Source organism: Castanea sativa, chromosome 4, assembly GCF_040712315.1.
Source record: "Castanea sativa cultivar Marrone di Chiusa Pesio chromosome 4, ASM4071231v1".
NCBI lineage: Eukaryota > Viridiplantae > Streptophyta > Magnoliopsida > Fagales > Fagaceae > Castanea > Castanea sativa.
In genome coordinates this window covers 32,491,426-32,510,425 of record NC_134016.1, presented here as the reverse complement: position 1 = coordinate 32,510,425, position 19,000 = coordinate 32,491,426, and positions in this window count along the sequence as shown.

The window sequence follows — 19,000 nt, the reverse complement described above, 5'->3', positions numbered from 1 at the left end:
AGGTTCCAAGGGATTCATGGATGTCGGGTTGGTATACCAAGGAATAGTAGATTTGTGGTTGAGTTAATGGTGAGGTGGGAGTGGAAGGTAGTTGGAGGGTCAAGGGTTTGAGATTGTTGGGAGTGAGTGATCCAATTTGAATTGGTGAGAGGAGTGTGGGGTGAACGTTGTGAAGTGTAGTCTGTTATTGAGTTAGTGTTGTATTAATGTGGTAGACCCACCAGGCAACTTAAACTAGGTGTCATACTTAGGCTTTGGAACATGTTTAATCTCCCAAAACTTGCCAAAACTCCACTGAGGAAGCACTTTACATTTCCCTTTCTCGCATCCATGTCTTTGTGTCTTCCTTTTCTGTTTAATATTCAATGCCATCAAATTATATCTTACTTCCCTGCACAAGCATTTAATCTTCATATTGGTGGATTCAACCTAATGTATCTTATTGGTCTTGCTTATAGACACATGGATTATTGTCTACAAGGTCTGCACCTTGCTTTTGGCAAATCTGAGCAATCAACCTTTACAATTTATAATTAAAAAAAAAACCCTCTACCAAACTTTAATCATAGTCTTACTCCTTGTCTTTTTTTCTATAATAATCTTTTAATTTGTTAGTGTTGTTAATATTTTGCTGTTAAACTATGATAGGTATATTGGACTCAGAAGCACATTTTTGTTGGGGTTTGGCATTCCAGAAGAGTAGGCATTCTACTCTATGTCATCTTTGCAGAGATACTATTCTGGGCATATCAGGAATTTTGCATCTATTGAGAATATACTGGAAGCTTTAAATTCCATCGGTATCATGGTAGCTAATCTTCACTGTGCTAAACTTAGGCTACTTGTTCTTGCCTTGATTTCCCTGTAATTTTTTATGCTAGTTTGTTGCAGGCTAGGTAATCAGCCCCTTTATACTGTATTGACCTGCATATATTCTTTAGGAATTGCAAGCAAACTAGCTCATTGGTCATTATATTGTGTTTGATGTTATTATCTTTTTAATTTTTTGTCCAAACTTTTGGAGATCATTATGAATAAATTGAAAATGGAATTGTTATATTTGTCTCTAATATTCACTTGCTAGAAGATTCTTCTCTAGTTTTGATTATTCAAATAATAAGTTGATAACCAACACTCCTCACTCACAATGGTTATATTATGGATCCAATATAGGTATTGTCCTTGTCACTGCTCTTATGGGAGATTTGATTACTCCCAGCTTGTATATTTAATTACAACCATCTTATCTAGTCTGCACCAATGAAGCGTGCAACAGCCTCTACACCAGAGGCTTAAAATCCCTATCATTTATTATGGTTTGACTACATGGTTTTCTCTTTGTTTATGAGTGTGTTTCTTTCGATACCTAATTTTCTTGGTGGAGAATTGGCAAAACTTGGTTCTCTCTTTGCTTTTAGCTCATCATCAGTGTTGGGCGTATTGTTGTTTGCTTGATCATGGGATGCAAATCTAGCTTTTGTAAAACGACTTGCAAGACATCATTTTGCAGAAACTTCATGAGCTTTATGTACCTTTTGTTTTGGCTTATTACAAAGATATGGAGTGAGAAAAAAAATTCATTTCTACTGTCTATTCTTTTTGCCTGTCCCCTTTACTTTACCTTCAAACATTTGCCAGTCTTTTTTTTTTTTTTTTTTTTCAATTTAAATTTGTTTGGATTTTTTGAAAAATTTCCCCTAAAGTTACTAAAACGAAAGGAAACTTTCAAATGATAAAAACATCACTATGCAAATTTTGTCTCTGCTGATAAGAAAATGTATTCCATGATAAACTTTGGAAATTAGTTTTTCCTTTTATCAATCAAATAGGTGGAAGGAATTAAATTTTTTTTTTCATTTAACCAAAACAAACCAACATTGTAATTAACACTATCACCTTTATTTTGCACCAATACAATTACAAATGTAACAAATGATATAACAAAATAAAATAAAATAAATGCAACAAATGATATATTACTACCCACTGCAATAATGACTGCATTTTAAAAGAAAAGAAAAGGTGAGACATTGACCATGAAAATCAAATACTTCTTCAGCTAAATACAACATGTTAAGGACATATTTTATGTAGTTGGCTAATCCTTTGACAAAACACACTTTACTTGTATTTGAGTAGATCTAGGGTATGTTTAATACTTCAAAGAACATGTTGTTCAAGTCTAGTATTAAAGCCATGAAGATTGGACCAAGAAACAAGTGAAGAAAAGGTGTTCACTAAAGCTGAACAGATAGCTCGACACATTCTCGACAGATAGCTATCTATCGAGGTTTAATGAGGCTCGACACCTGCTATCTATCGAGGTATCTATCGAGGTTACAGAAATCAGAATTTTCAAATTTGATTTTCGGTCCATGCTTATGTATTTGTATAGGGTTTATTTTCTTACAACCCTAGACATATATAAGATTTATTTTAGAGGCCGTTACATGAGAGAATACAAGAAGAACATATGCAAAAGGTGACCGAAGCCTTATTCTCTCTGAAAGAAGTTACTGCGTCTTTGCGCTTTAGGGTTTTGTAACCAAGTGCTTCTTGATCTTCATTGTTGATGAAGTGAAGAACTTTGCAACCAACATTCTTCTTCCTCAAGTTGGTGAGTGAGTCACATATTGGGATTCATGCAAAGGAGTGAGTCACGTACTGGGATCCGTGCATCAAAGGGTGACGTTCATATATTGAAGAGTTTAGAGGTTTTGAAGCGGTAGAAGGTTTCTGCTGTAAGTTTATCTACAGGGATTGTAGAGTCTAGGGATAAAGGTTTTGTACTAGATTTGAAACTTCTCTTTACTATAGTGAATTGCTTTCTGGGAAGGTTTTCCCCCAGGTTTTTTATTGTGAAACTGGTTGGTTTCATTGGTTTTCCTAGGTCATCATATCTTGTCTTATTTACTTTTCCGCTGCACTTTAGTTTGACATGATATTGATGTTTGTTTGTTTTAACAAGTTTTATTCCTAATAAATCTAATTAATAACTTGGGTTTAAAACTTGTTAATTCTATCAACCGGGGTCTAAATTTCCCAACACAACATACACGTGGGACCTGCGCTATGAGTCCATAAGAAAATTGTGTGAATACAATATACAAGCTGGGAGAAATGGTGTTTGCAATACAAAATGTCCTCTAAAGCTGCATAATTAGATGGGGTTATAGGAAAACCACCATGAGAGCACTTGAAACATGACATGTGGTAGGCTTGGCTCTCCACAGTCACTTGCAAATCTAGGTAAAAAACTAGCCAACTATACCCATACCTATAATACATAGACATATTCGGCTAGGCATGGTAGTGCCCATTTCTACAAGTTCCATGGATGTGTCATGGGCAGCTACTAATGCTGTCAAATCCTAGTAAATAGGTCTTACAAATGACTCCATGATGGACGACCTTCTTGCACTTGGATGACCTTTCTGGTCTTGGACGATACAATGGACAAATTGGAGAAGTCTAATTTTTGGTTCACCATCATATATATATATATAATATATATATATATATATATATATATTTATATATATATCAAGAAAGTGACCTTAACTATGTTATTTTATAGGGAGGTATGCCCCTGAATGTGATGGAAGCTACCTAGGGAGATATGTACGAAGTTAATTGGTATATTCAAACATTTGTGTGAAAAACCAAGATAATTCTAGCTGGTTGAATTTTTTTGTTTTTTGTTTTTTGTTGTTGTGAACAAGAGTAATTATTGTGGTTGGGCTAATTTCATGGGATGCTTATTTTTTTTTTTTTTTTTTTTGGGTTTACGATTTCAGATCTAAATTTTTTAATAACTTTTAAAAAATTACTATTGCGATGAGCGGTAATTAGTAAGTAAACAAGTGACCTCAGTGATAAGCCCAACTGTAAAATTATGATTAGATGTGATATTGGTAGTGCTTACTATGATGATTGAACCGCCAATTGTAAGGAAAAAATAGGGTACTACCGAAGGTGACAAAAGTACAGTCAGAAGTAATATTGGTACTGCCCAATATGATCATAGAACTGTCAAATTTGAGAATAAAAAATAGGGTATCACTGAATGTAGCAAAAATAGAGTTAGATGTGATGTTGGTACTGCATAATGTGACAATGGAACCATCAAATGTGAGAAAAAAGTAAGAGAACCATCAAATGTGACAAAAGAACTGTCACATGTGATATTGGAACAGCACAATGTGAGGATAGAACCATCAAATATGTGAAAAAAATAAGGGAACCACCAAATGTGAGGAAAGAATTGTCACATGTGACAAAAATAGAACAAATGCAATGTTGATACTGCTTAATATAACGGTGGAATCACCAAATTTGATAAAAGAACTGTCAAATGTGATGTTGGAATTATACAATGTGAGGATGAAATCTTCAAATGTGAGAAAAAAAGTAAGGGAACCACCAAATGTGAGAAATTTTTTTTATTAAATATGATGTTGAAACTGCATAATGTGAGGATGGAACCGTCAAGTGTGAGAAAAAAAATAAGGGAACCACCAAATGTGACAAAAGAACTGTCACATGTAATGTTGGAATTGCACAATGTGAAGATGGAATCGTCCAATGTGAGAAAAAAAGTAAGAAAACCATCAAATGTGAGAAAAGAACTGTTACATGTAATGTTGGAATTGCACAATGTGAGGATGATACTGTCAGATGTGAGAAAAAGTTAAGGGAACCACCAAATGTGAGAAAATAACTGTCATATGTGATGTTGGAATTGCAAAATGTAAGGACGGAATAGTCAAGTGTAAGAAACAAGTAAGGGAACCACCTAATGTGACAAAAGAACTGTCACATGTGATGTTGGAACTACACAGTGTGATGATGGAACCATCAAATGTGTAAAAAAAAAAGGGAACCTCCAAATGTGACAAAAGAATTGTCACGTGTGATGTTGGAACTGCATAATGTGAGGATGAAACCGTCAAATGTGAGAAAAAAGTAAAGGAACCACCAAATGTGAGAAAAGAATTGTCACATATGATGTTAGAAATGCATAATGTGAGAATAGAACTGTCAAGTGTGAGAAAAAAGTAAGGGAACCATCTAATGTGACAAAAGAACTGTCACATGTGATGTTGAAACCGTATAATATAAGGATAGAATTGTCAAAAAAAGTAAGGAAACCGCACAATGTGAGAAAAGAAATGTCATATATGATGTTGAAACTGCACAATGTGAGGATGAAACCGTCAAATATGAGAAAAATGTAAGGGAACCACCAAATGTGAGAAAAACATTGTAACATGTGATGTTGGAACTGTATAATGTGAGAATGAAACCGTCAAGTGTGAGAAAAAAGTAAGGGAACCATCCAATGTGACAAAAGAACTGTCACATGTGATGTTGGAACCGCACAATGTGAGGATGAAACTGCCAAATGTAAGAAAAAAAGTAAGGGAACCGTACAATGTGAGAAAAGAACTATCATATGTGATGTTGGAATTGCACAATGTGAGGATAGAACCTTCAAATGTGAGAAAATAGTAAGGGAACCACCAAATGTGAGAAAAAAACTATCACATGTGATGTTAGAACTGCACAATATGAGGATGAAACCGTCAAATGTGAGAAAAAAGTAACTCGGTATAGTAGGTTACCTACTAGTGGGTACCGTACCCCCCTTTTTTAGGGGGGTACTATAGAATTACCCTCAATTCAATTACTAAGAAGATGTTCAAAAAAGTACTCAAATTAATTATATCAGGGTCTAACTATTTTAAACTACAAGATCAACAAAGAAAAAAAATGGATTTCTAAGCTGTATGCTAAAAACAAAGAGTATATTACTATAATTAAATCAGGGTCTAACTATTTTAAACTACAAGATTGTTAAATTCTAAAAGTTTAGAACAATTAGCAAACCGTGAACACAAATTTGTTTAGGTATAGATCATAGAATCTATAAGGTATGATTAGACAATGCTCAAGGTATTGCAAGTCAGAATACAAGAATAAAGGAAGTTGCAGGTTTAAGAATTCGAAACATGCTAGGTTTAACCAATCGCAAGAATAGGTTCGACTGATTGAAAGACGGATTCTGCAGAATTTAATTAAAGCCCAACAACCTGTTAAGCCCATTAAGTGATTAGGGTTTTAGATTTGATTCTCCTAGTATATAAAGGAAACCCTAATGCATGTTTTGAATGAATTTGGAGATGCTCTTTTGAGATGTAAAAGGTACTGTCCCTTCTCATTTCAAAGTCACTACTGAAAATCATTCTCATACCATTACCGATAGATCTAAAGTTGTTTCTACAAGATCAACAATTGCTAATGATCTAAACCTTTGAGTGGGATCTCAAAGTCATAAACGTGAGAGTTTGTGTTCAGCAAATTCAAGATAGAAGAGTCTGTTGAGTCAAAGTTGCGTGTGGTCGTGTTAGTAAGTTCTACAAGAGATAGCTTTAGATTTAGGGTTTAAATCTATTGTAATCTTCCATTCTATCATAGTGGATTTGTTTACCTTGAGGATAGCTAGGTTAAATCCTTCCCAGGTTTTTTACATTGAAATGGTTGGTTTCATTGGTTTTCCTAGGTCATTATATTACTGTCTTCTTTACTTTTCCGCACTAAGTAATATGTTTGCATGTGTTTAACCTATATCTCATAATAAACCTAAGTATCAACTTAATTAATTAATTAGGTTAAACTAATCTGAGTGTACAAGGGTCTAAACGAACAAACAAGTGGTATCAGAGCAATTTCACTCTGATTGGATTAATGTCCTGAGTGAGATCCTTGATCCCTACTGTCATGGACAATTTTAAGTGTCTTACTGTTTTTAGCTGTGATGTTTTGAATAAAAAGGACGCTAATGTTTCTGTTGATTTTATTGATGCCTGTGAAACTCTTTGTAGGAAATTGTCTAAATCTATGAAAATTTCTAAGAAATTCAAGGATGAGTTAAAATTGGCTAATCTTGAAAAAGAAGAATTAATTGTGAGATTGGATTAATCTAATAAAAAGAATGAATTTTTGAGAAATCAATTTTCCTCTCAAGATGAAAAGATGAAAAGCTTGGAACAACAGTTAGCTGAGTCTAAAGCTAAACTTGAAAATTTGATTAGTTCCATGCCTGCTGTTGATGATAGATCTATTTTTGTTTCTTTTAAGCCTAAAGTTGATAAAGTTTATATTCCTCATTTTAAGAGGAACCATAAAGAAAAGATTCATTTTGCTAGGTTAGACAAAGGTAAAAGTTCTGAAGTAGATTTTGAAGTTTCTAAACCTATGTCTAAACCTACTGGTAAATTATTGAAGAAATCTATTTTTGTGCCTACCTGTCATATTTATTGTATTGTTGGTCACATTAGACCAAACTATTCTTTGTTGAGGCAAAAACCAAAACTTGAGACTAGATCTGCTGTTAAGAATACTGATGTTCCTAAATTTGTTCATGTTTGTCACTTTTGTCTTGTTTTCGGTCACATTCGTCCTAACTATTATAAATTGAAATTTAAGCATTCTGTGTTTCAGTCTAGGATATGTGATGATGTATTTCTTGCTACAAGTCCTGATAAATTGTTTCATATGCTTTTGAAAAATTTAAGTTTGTTGGCTTGTGAAAGAAAAATGCAGGATTTTTGTCTCTCTCAGAAGAAGTGTGTAATCCTTCAAATACACTCTGTTTCTCATGGTTTTTCACCTACAAAGCCAAAGACATGTGATGTGTTGCGATAAATCCCTGGCTATGTGTGAATTAAATTAAATATAACCCAAGTAATAAAGAAAATAGAAATCTATGGAAGCGATAAAAAAAAATCAACCAACAAGAACACCAAAAAATTATGTGGAAAACCCTCCAATGTAGAGGGAAAAACCATGGGGCAAATCCGATCAATCCATTATAATAAAATAGAGATTAAAACATTCAAATTATACCAAAAACCTGAGTTCACAATAAATTGGGAAAATACAATAATATCTCTAGGAACAAATACAACCTCACCATAAAAGCTGGTAGTATGATCTTCCACACTAAATACTTCAATTCCCTGTGATTGTAGCACCCAAATAATCGTCCTAGAGAAAAACTCCCAATTTATCTTCCTTGTCTGTCTTGAGCAAAAGAAAAATTACCTTTTCTTTTTTCCTTTAGTGCCGCACAAAGCACTAATCTTTTTCTTTCAGTCTGCTCCAAAACTGTGTTTCACTCTTTAGTCTCTTTGAATCTCTCTCTCTTTTTCTCTATAGACCACGCGCACACAATATATTGCTTTATATAAAACTTTTGCCGCCTACACTCCTATTCTTAATTGAATAGAAGTCTTGGACTTCTTGTGCAACACATACACCTATATGGGCTTGACTTCAAGGTGTCATGCACCTCCCAACAATCTCCCCTTCTAGCCCATTGAGGAAAGAGATCTTCATCCAACTCTTCAATTAGAATTCATGCCGGCCGTTCTAGCACAAGCTTCTCTTTGGTCATAACCAACTCATAAGTCTTATTCTCGTGTAAAGAATATATCTCTTCTTGCATAGCCTTCATCTAGCTTTGCTTGTCCTTATGAGACTCTACTTCTTGAATGCATTCTAACTGCTCCTTACTAGTAACCAAAATATACTCAGAAGAGGGATATCTAGTCAATGGGCAATGCTCCCTAGTAGACCTCCTCACTTGAGGTTCTTCAATCTCGGGTGGAACAAGCTGTTCCCCCTATTCAACATCTTCAATATCTTGAGCATCATCACCATCAACTCCTACTGACTCATTACCATCAACTGCTATTGGATCATCACCAAGATTCTCATCTTGCACCTTTTCCCTATTTATGGAATGATTGGAGGAAGAAGAGGTTGATGTAAGGTCGAGAACACTTATAATAGCATCCTTTGTCTTTTCAGTTTTCTCAAGGTCTGCCAAATTTTCATTCTCATGAAAAACCACATCTTGACTTTTGATCATCTTCTTTTTCTCAGGATCCCATAACTTGTAGCCAAATTCTGCATCTCCATATCCAACAATATACAAGGAGTGGCTTTGTTGTCAAGCTTCAATCTTTGTTCCTTAGGCACATGTGCAAATGCTTTGCACCCAAATACCTTCAAGTGAGAGTAAGAAACATCTTTCCCAGTCCAAACTCTCTTTGGAATATCAAACTCCAATGGAACTGATGGAGACCGATTAATTAGGTAGCACGTAGTTTGAATAGCTTCACACTAGAATGACTTAGGCAGATTAGCCATTTTCAACATACATTTGACATTCTCAACAATAGTGCGGTTCATCCTCTTTGCCATACCATTTTGCTGTGGGGTACTAAAAATTGTCTTCTCATGTCTAATAAATTTCTCAGAATAGTAATTCTTGAACTCATTAGACGTATATTCACCTCCGTTGTCAGTACAGAGACACTTCAAAGGCTTCCATTTTTCTCTTTCTGCCATGGCATGAAATTTCTTAAAGTTCCCAAATACTTGGTCTTTAGTTTTCAAAAAATACGCCCACACCTTTTGTGAATCATCATCAATAAAAGTAACAAAATAATTATTTCCACCTAAGGACTCCACATCAATGAGACCACATACATTAGAATAAACAAGATCTAACACATTGGGCTTTCTAGTAGAGGGAATGCGAAAAGATACTCTGTGTTATTTTCCAAATAAACAACAATCACAAGGTTTAAGTGACATACCTTTGGCAAAAAGAATGAGAGACTTCTTTGCAAAATCTGCAACACCTTTTCACTCATGTTAGGCATAGAATCTTCCTGAGTTGCACTAACAACATCTTTTTATACCTTTACTTGTGTCTTGTAAAGTGTACAACAAATATTCCCTCCAGCAAGCACCAATGATCCTTTGGAGAGTCTCCATTTACCATCTCCAAAATAGTTGCCATAGCCTTCTTTATCGAGAATATGAGTAGAAATCGGATTCAAATGCATATTAGGCACATGTCGCACATCCTTCAATGCTAAGGTGTATCCAGTGTTAGTCTTAACACAAACATCTCCAATTACCACAATGTCAGTATAACTATTATATATTGCCCATCTTCACTCTTCCAAAGTCTCCTGCTTTATATGAAGTAAAAAGCTCCTTTCTTGGAGTGACATGACAGGAAGCAGCTGAGTCAATTACCCATTCAACATTAGGATGTGAAACATTGCAACATTCATCATCTCCTATAGAGAGCACCACATCTTCAATTGTTGAGATAGCAGTGGTATTTTGTTCCTCCGCCTTATTCTGATTTTTCTCATCTTTTTGTTTATTCTTCTAAGCCTTGTAGTTTTTTCTTATTTGACCTTCTTTGTCACAGTAGAAACATTTGAATTTTTCTTCAATTCTGACTGACTTCTGGAGTTACCATGCCCCTTAGAATTTTAGTCTCACTCCTCTTCCGGTTCTCTGTAACAAGAGCCTGAGCATTATCCTTGCCCATGTCTTTTCTTCTTGTTTCTTCATTGAACAAGCTATCCTTAACCATTGCAAGTTGTAACACACCATCTGGATCAGAGTTACTAAGTGACACCACCAAAGTCTCCCAATTGTCAGGTAAGGAACTTAGAAGTAATAAAGCTTGAAACTCATCATCAATTATCAGCTTTATTGTAACCATCTGATTCACCAAGTCTTGAAACTCATTCAAATGCTCAGCAACAGATTTCCCTTCCTTAAGCTTCAAATTCACAAGCTTTCTAGCCATAAAAGCTTTATTTTGAGCTGTCTTTCTTTCATAGAGACCCTTCAATTTTTCCCAAAGTGCTTCTACATTAGTCTCTTGAGATACATGATGAAACACACTCACATCGATGCATTGACTAATACATCCAATGGTTTTTCTATTTAACTTCTCCTAGTCTTTATCAGACATCTCACTTGGCTTTGCACTATCACCCTCAATAGGGTCATGCAAATCCTTACAGTAAAAGACATCCTCCATCATTGGCTTCTAGATGATAGTGCTCATATTCATATTCATATTTTTCATTTAATTCAACACAAGACAATCATGTCCAACAACCTGGGTTCTGATACCACTTGTTGGGATAAATCCCCGTCTATGTGTGAATTAAATTAAATATAACCCATACAATAAAGAAAATAGAAATCTACGGAAGCGATAAAAAAAAATCAATCAACAAGAACACCAAGAAATTACATGGAAAACCCTCCAGTGTAGAGGGAAAAACCATGGTTAAATCCAATCAATCCACTATAATAAAATAAAGATTACAACACTTAAATTATATCCAAAACTTGAGTTCACAATAAACTGGGAAAATACAATAATATCTATAGGAACAAATACAACCTCACCACAAAAGCCGGTAGTAAGATCTTCCACACTGAATACTTCAATTCTCTGTGATTGTAGTACCCAAATAATCGTCCTAGAGAAAAAACCCCCAATTTATCTTCCTTGTGTGTCTTGAGCAAAAGAAAAATCACCTTTTCTTTTTTCCGTCAGTGCTGCACAAAGCACTAATCTTTTTCTTTCATTTGGCTCCAAAACTGTGTTTCACTCTTCAGTCTCTCTGAATCTCTCTCTCTCTTTCTCTCTATAGACCACACGCACACAATATATTGCTTTATATAAAGCTTCTACCGCCTACACTCCTATTCTTAATTGAATAGAAGTCTTGGACTTCTTGTGCAACACATACACCTATTTCTAATGGAAGTAGGATTCCTTCAATGCTTAAACACAAGTCCTATATGGGCTAGACTTCAAAGTGTCATGCACCTCCCAACATGATGCATGGGTGAGAAAAGATTTGCTAAGGTGAGTGTTATTTACTTGTTCTTCTTTCAATTATTTGTGGACATGTTTACTTTTTGTTTTTGACTTTCTTGTTTCTTAGGTTGTTTTGTTTATACAAAAAAAAAAAAAAATCCAAAAACATTGAAAATTTTCAAAAAGACAAAAATATTTTATTTTGGGTCTTTTTTTTTTCTTTTTTTTTGTGTGGATTACATGAATTATAATATCTATCTCTTGACTTAGAACATGCTTGATTTATGAAGAAACAAAGAAGGTATGTGTTGCATAATTGAGTGTTGAGCCATTTCTGATTGTGTATGAGTATGTGCTAGTTTGTACATTTACTCATGGGTTAATTAAGAAATTTGATATTTCTTATTTGTGTACCCTTTATAGCTTAGTTGAGCACCATCATGCATTGCTATTGCATTTTATTCATTTAGCATAGTATGTGCTTTTTGATTTTTGGTCATAACATAAAAACATAAAAAAGATTTTTATTTTTTTGTATTGCACACCACTAAGTGTGTAATTAAGGCAGGCCAATGAAATTTGCATTTCATAACTATGTACCTTATTTAGCTTTGATGAGCTATTTTCTGCACTTTGCTAGTTTGTGCTATGTAGTGCTTAATTGTGTGAGCTGTTTTTAGTTTTTAAACAAATGATATTGATTTTGACATTACATATTTTGATCGTAAAAACTAGAAAATCCTAGGAAAAATGCATAAATTACCATCTCACTAGTGTTATTCGTCAATCATGAACACTTGTGGGTAAATTATAAAAATCATGCTTGGTAAGGTGTAACATTTGCACAACAAGATTAAACGAGGTGTTATTATCAAAAGAATAAAAAATGTGTCATAAGGGTATTTTATTTTCTATCTCTTATATGTCCATGCATGATATATTTGATTGTGCTCAAAAGGGGGAAAAAAAAGAAAAAAGAAACAAAATGCTTTTACATGATTACAAGTGTGTTTTCTAGGAGATGTGAGAGTTGTATGATATAATTCTTTAAGTGATAGTCACTTTTAAACCAATGTGATTGATGATATAGAAAATTTGTTTGATTACTATCTACATATTACATTTTTTGTACTTTGTACACTTACTAGTTGCACACACTACACACAAATCTTTGCTAAATTCTATACATATGATTGTGTGTTGACTAATCTGGCCATCTTTAATTGCATATGATCTGTTGTGTAAATGCAATTTTTGTTTTGAGTCATGCTTTTCTGGATCATGTTCAATTGCATTGAGTCTCAAAAATTGCTTTCAAGTTGTTTCTCTGCATAAACAATTTTCAGATTTTTAAAAGTTTTAAAATTTGCATTGTTCGACCAATCAAAAATGTTCAGATTTTAGGCTAAAAGTCTTTGTTCGATTTGATTGACGTTTGATTGATGTTTGACCAATCGAAATGTCCCAAGAATTTCTTCGATTCCTATCAAACGATCAAAGGGCGAAAATAATTTTTTTCTCCTAATCGATTAGTTTTTTTTTCATGCATCATTTATGTTTCGATTCGCATGCATTGCATTGTTTTCTTTATCCATTTTGCATTTTTGCAGTCATATCTCTCATTGGTTTCACACGCAACATGCATACACTTTGCTAAATTGGGTACTCAACTTGATTTAAAAATTGATTGATTGATTTTTGAGTTTTGTACATTTTAGTATATGCTATTTTTTCTTGATATGTGAACTGCTAAAAACTGGAAATTTTTTTAGAGATATGATGGATAATAAATGTGCAAATATTTTCTCTACTCTTAAAGTTAATTTGAGTTCAAAAATATCTTGACACATGAAAACACTTTGCATGCTACATTTTTATATCATTGAGATCTATATTGTATAGTCTTAACTGATTGTGCCTGAAATGTTTACATGCATCTGTTTATGGGTCATATAATGTCAAGTTTGCTTATATTGAAAGAGAGAATATTTGTATTCATGTGTATCCTCAGCTTATTTTTTAAGTTTTTTTTATGTTGCTTTATTTTTCCCCACCTCCTAAATTTTCCTCAAAACTATTTTTCCCAAAACTTGTTTTGTTTTCCCTATTTTTATAGGGGCAAAAAGTTGTTGTTACAACTTGTGCTGTTCATAAGGGGAGTTGTTGCTCTTCATAAGAAGAGTTGCCTCTATTTTCTATAGAGCTAAATTATTTTGTATCTCCTTGATTCTCTATTTTCTCTTAACCTCTGTTGTGTATGTTTTTTGTCTACTTTCTGATTGAGTTGTCTTTGTCAATACGTGATAAAAAGGGGGAGAAATAGATGAAATTTGGAAAAGGTTTTAACTGTGTTTTAACTATTTTTATTTAAGGGGAGATGAAATTGTTTTTGAAAGGGGGAGAAAATAAATTTTTTTTTGATGTATCTAACTTTGGGGGATAGTTAGTTTGCATGTTTGTTATTTGTTGTTATTGCATATTTGTTAATTATTGTTTATTTGTCTTTATTTCCCCACATGTGTTGATGTGCTCTTTTGAGTGTTTCAGGAAAGACAGGTACATTCTGATCAAGATCTTCAGTCTCTTCTAGCAAAATTTGGGTTAGAAGTATTAGATTGAAATTTGTGATGTATTTGAATATTTTATTGTAATAGGGTTATTCTTGTATTTGAGCATTTCATTTTGTATGTAAGTTTTGTCACGGATTGCCAAATGGGGAGATTGTTAGATTCTAAAAGTTTAAAACAATTGCCAAACCGTGAGCACGGACTTGTTTAGGTATAGATCATAAAATTTATAAAGTATGATTAGATAATGCTCAAGGTGTTGCAAGCCAGAATACGTGAATAAGGAAGTTGCAGGTTCAAGAATTCGAAACATGCCAGGTTCGGCCAATCGAGAGAATAGGTTCGACCGATCGAAAGATGGATTCTGCAGAATTCAATTAAAGCCCAACAACCCGTTAAGCCCATTAAGTGATTAGGGTTTCCGATTTAATTCTTATAGTATATAAAGGAAACCCTAATGCACATTTGAATTACTTTGGAGGTACTCTTTTGAGATCTAAAATGTATTGTGCCTTCTCCTTTCAAAGTCACTACCAGAAATTATTCTCATACTATTAGAATCGGTAGATCTAAAGTTATTGCTACAAGATCAGCAACTGCTAATGATCTAAATCTTTGAATGAGATCTCAAGGTCACAAACGTGGGAATTTGTGTTCAGCAAATTCAAGATAGAAGAGTCCGTGGAGTTGGAGTTGTACATGGTCGTGTTAGTAAGTTCTATAAGAGGTAGCTTTAGATTTAGGATTTAAATTTATTGTAATCTTCCATTCTATCATAATGAAATTGTTTATCTTGAGGATAGTTAGGTTAAATCATGTTCAAATTTTTTACTTTGAAATAGTTGGTTTCATTGGTTTTCCTGGATCATCATATTACGATTTTCTTTACTTTTCCGTACTGAGTAATATGTTTGCATGTGTGTAACCTAGATCTCATAATAAACCTAAGTATCAACTTGGTTAATTAATTAGGTTAAACAGGGGTCTAAATGAACAAACAAAGATCAACAATAAATAAATAAAAAAAACGATTTCTAAGCTGTTTACTAAAAACTAAGAGTATATACCGTCAAACTAAGAGTATATTACTGTCAGATTTGCTAAAAACTAAGAGTATATTACTGTAAAAAACTAAGAATATAAAGACATTAAGGTTTCTAACGTATAGTATATCTGTCAAATTTACTATAAGTTACCCCTTTTTAAAAAGCACCTTTTTTTCTGAAATGGGTATTATAATTATGCTTCAAGGTTTGGTTATTGCCAAATGAAATTTGGGGTTTCGGTGGGGGTCCCCCAAAAAGGAAAAAACAAAAATTTGAAACTCCCACAGCATTTGTTTTTTTTTGAGAATGAACTCCCACAGCATTTGATTCCGAAAGGACCAACTTTACTCCAAATTTGGACCTAAATCGTGCTAACAAACTAAAAAATACACATAATGCAAACAAAATTTTCAGCTACATTAAGATCCAACATAGTTTGGACAATGGCAGATCTGGCAAAATTTAATCATATTGATTATCTTTTTTCTTTTTTTTTTTTCTTCGGTTTCTCAGAAACCAAACAACAATGAGATAGAAAGATGACTCAACTAGGAGATAGTTTAGTCATTTCACTTTATGTGGACTCCATGTCGAATTATGGGTTCATGGGCCATGCATGTGCAAAACACGTGCACACCTTTTCCATCAAAGTTACTTCAAATTAGATGGCAAGGGGTGGATTATAGCAATAGTCTCAAATTAAGGAATTAATAGCGCACTATTGAAGTTTTGAGGGGACATTGTAATTCAAGTGAAAGATTAGGATGATTTAGTACCTTTTAAGAAAAATGAGATTAGATTAAAAGATTTATGATAAAATGTTATGGAGAATTAATACAAAATTCTTATGTTGATGTTGATAGTTATGAGCACAGCTGATGGCACCCTATTATCACAATAGCTTCAAGGCTGTAAGCAGGGCGTAGCCAGAAATTTTGGTTTGGGTAGGATGAATCACATATTTATACATATTTACACAGCTCTCTCTCTCTCTCTATATATATATGTGTGTGTGTGTATAAAAGGGGGAGGGGAAGGGGGGCATCATTTGAAGGTACTTCAAACAAATGTATGATCAATGTTTTGGAAAAAGAACTTTAAGTTTAGTCCAGAATTTTGAAACCAATGCAATGTATGATGGAAGGGTGGTGTTTATTTCACACTTGTTATTGCATAGAAATGTACTAACAGTACTTTCTGCATTGAAATGTTATTTCTTAGAATTTCAAATAAGATGCTACACCGAGTCCATAGGCAGGGGAGGCTAGGGGGGCATCGCCCCCCTAGATTTTCCAAAAAATGCTCCCTCCCCCTCTATTTAATGTTAAAATTTTTAAATGTTGAGTAAATTTTTAAAAAAGTATAAATGCTCCCTCCTCTTTCATTTAAAAAAAAGTATAAATGCTTTTTAATTTATAGTTGTCTCTTTTACTTTCCTTTTAATATTGACTTTTTTGTTATATATAAGTCATTAATTTTAGGAGTATTTAAAGAATAATTTAATAAAAATATATAAGTAAATCTCTTTAGCAAAAGATTTTAGTTCTTTTCCAAAGATAAAGTCATTGGCATTTATATAGAGAGTTGAAGCTACCAAAATACAATGATACATTTGGCTTGACCTTCATTGAGAAAATTTTCTGGCTCCACTACTGAGTGAGTCATTATTAAATCTTACCATAAAGAACATAAAAGCCAACAAGAAAAGTTAGTGATGACTTTGTAGCCAACCCTATATTGCTAATAATAATTGAAAACCGGTGTTTTGAGGTGACGCTAATAAAATGGATTTGTGTCCCTCCCATGCTTGCTTTGTCATTTTATAATTGAGTTTGATTAGCAGTAGTGCTTCAATGCTTCTCTCCCTCTAGCTACAACCAGACATCCTTTCACACCACCTCTTCTTGATATTAAAACCCAGGATGAACATGCATGCATCATGTGAATTTGTCTCCTCAATTTCCGAATCAGAAAGACACAATGGATGGCAATGTGGACAAAGGGATAGCAAATCAGTCAGATATCCATTGAAACCGAAAGATAAGCATTTATCTTTTGATGAGCTAAAAATATAAAAAATTCCTGATAAAAAAAAAATATAAAAAATTCTATCGTAAGGAGAAAAAGGTGGCAAAGCTCAACTTTTACCTTTGAAGCCGGTCTTAATTTGTCATCTCCATTGCCTTCCTTTTTCTCGGCTGCTTAGGCTTCTACCCTGTCCCTGTACAGTAGTACGCTAGGATTCTGAATTGACAAGGTTTAAATATTTTTCCGAATTTAAGACCGCTTCACCAAATTAATAACAGCTTATAAGTTATGTGAAGTGTCATATATTTTAGTGGCACTGATGGATCTTCTTTATAAGGAGAATCAAAATTTGAATTTCCAAATTACTACTTCTTAGTTATTAGCTATTATAATAATTAGGGTAAATTGTAAATTACACCCATAAAGTTTGAAGGTGATTAGATTTTACATCCTGAAATTTTAAAATTTAGATTTAACTCCCTAATGTTTGGAGGTGTCTAAATTTTACACCTTGACGTTTCAAAATTTAGAATTTAGCTTCTATATTTTAGGGTGTTTGAATTTTACCTCATAAAGTTTGAGAGTATTTGGATTTTACAACCTAAAGTTTCATAATTTTAGGGTATAAAATCCAAACACCTTAAACTTTAGGGGGTAAAATTCAAATTCTGAAACATTAGGGTATAAAATCCAAACACCCTAAATTTTAGGGGTAAAATCCAACTTCTAAAACTTCGGGGTCTAAAATTCAATCAATCCCAAACTATAGGAAAATAAAAAAGGTAACTTTTTTTTTTTGAAGAATTTTTATATATTTTTCCATAAAAGTAATATTAAAACTTTTCTAAAATAGTCTATTAATAAATACCCTAAGGGCACTTGTCTTGACAACTAACATCTAATTATATAATTTCTAGATTAGTATTCCCATGATTAGAAGTTTAATTATATACATTTGTAGTTGTGAAGTACCATTAGGGGGGGGAGGGGGGTGGGCGGCGGCTAGGAGAGGTTGGGGTTGTTAGGACAAGTTTGTTTGGTTGGAGGGTGTAGACGACTAAATTTCTTAGTTTGAAATAAATCAAACAAGTAAAATAGTTTCACAAATACGAATTTGTATTGATAAATGTATGGTACAATTCTCTGTAATTACAAAAGAGTGATCCTCTGATTCGATCTCCTTGAAAGATTTATTGATTGGAATTGTGGTAATGTGATTTTGATTTGAACATAAGATATTCTTCAATTTGGCTGAGGAATGGATCGAAGATTTTTGAAACGGAATTACAATGAATCTCTGGCTATGAGCTTGTTAGAAATTCTTTGTTCTTCGTGTGTTCTTCGTGTTTGAAGGTTTGTGGTAGAAATTCTTCGGGGCTTTGGAGGCTTGAATCCGTAGAGCTTCACCAATTTGTGGTTTGTTGAGGTTTCTGGAGGCTTTTGAGCTTGATTCTAGTGAACTTTGAGATCTGGACGAGTAGTTTGGATGATTTTGCTTCGAATGTTGTTTGTATTCGAGGTTGAAGTTCTTGAAATTCTTGAAGACTTTGGAGTTTGATTCTGGTAGAGCTTCTGGATTTCTGAACTCAAGATATCTTCTTCTTTTTCTCTGTCCTCTGTGTTCTTGTCCTCCTAAATGTCTT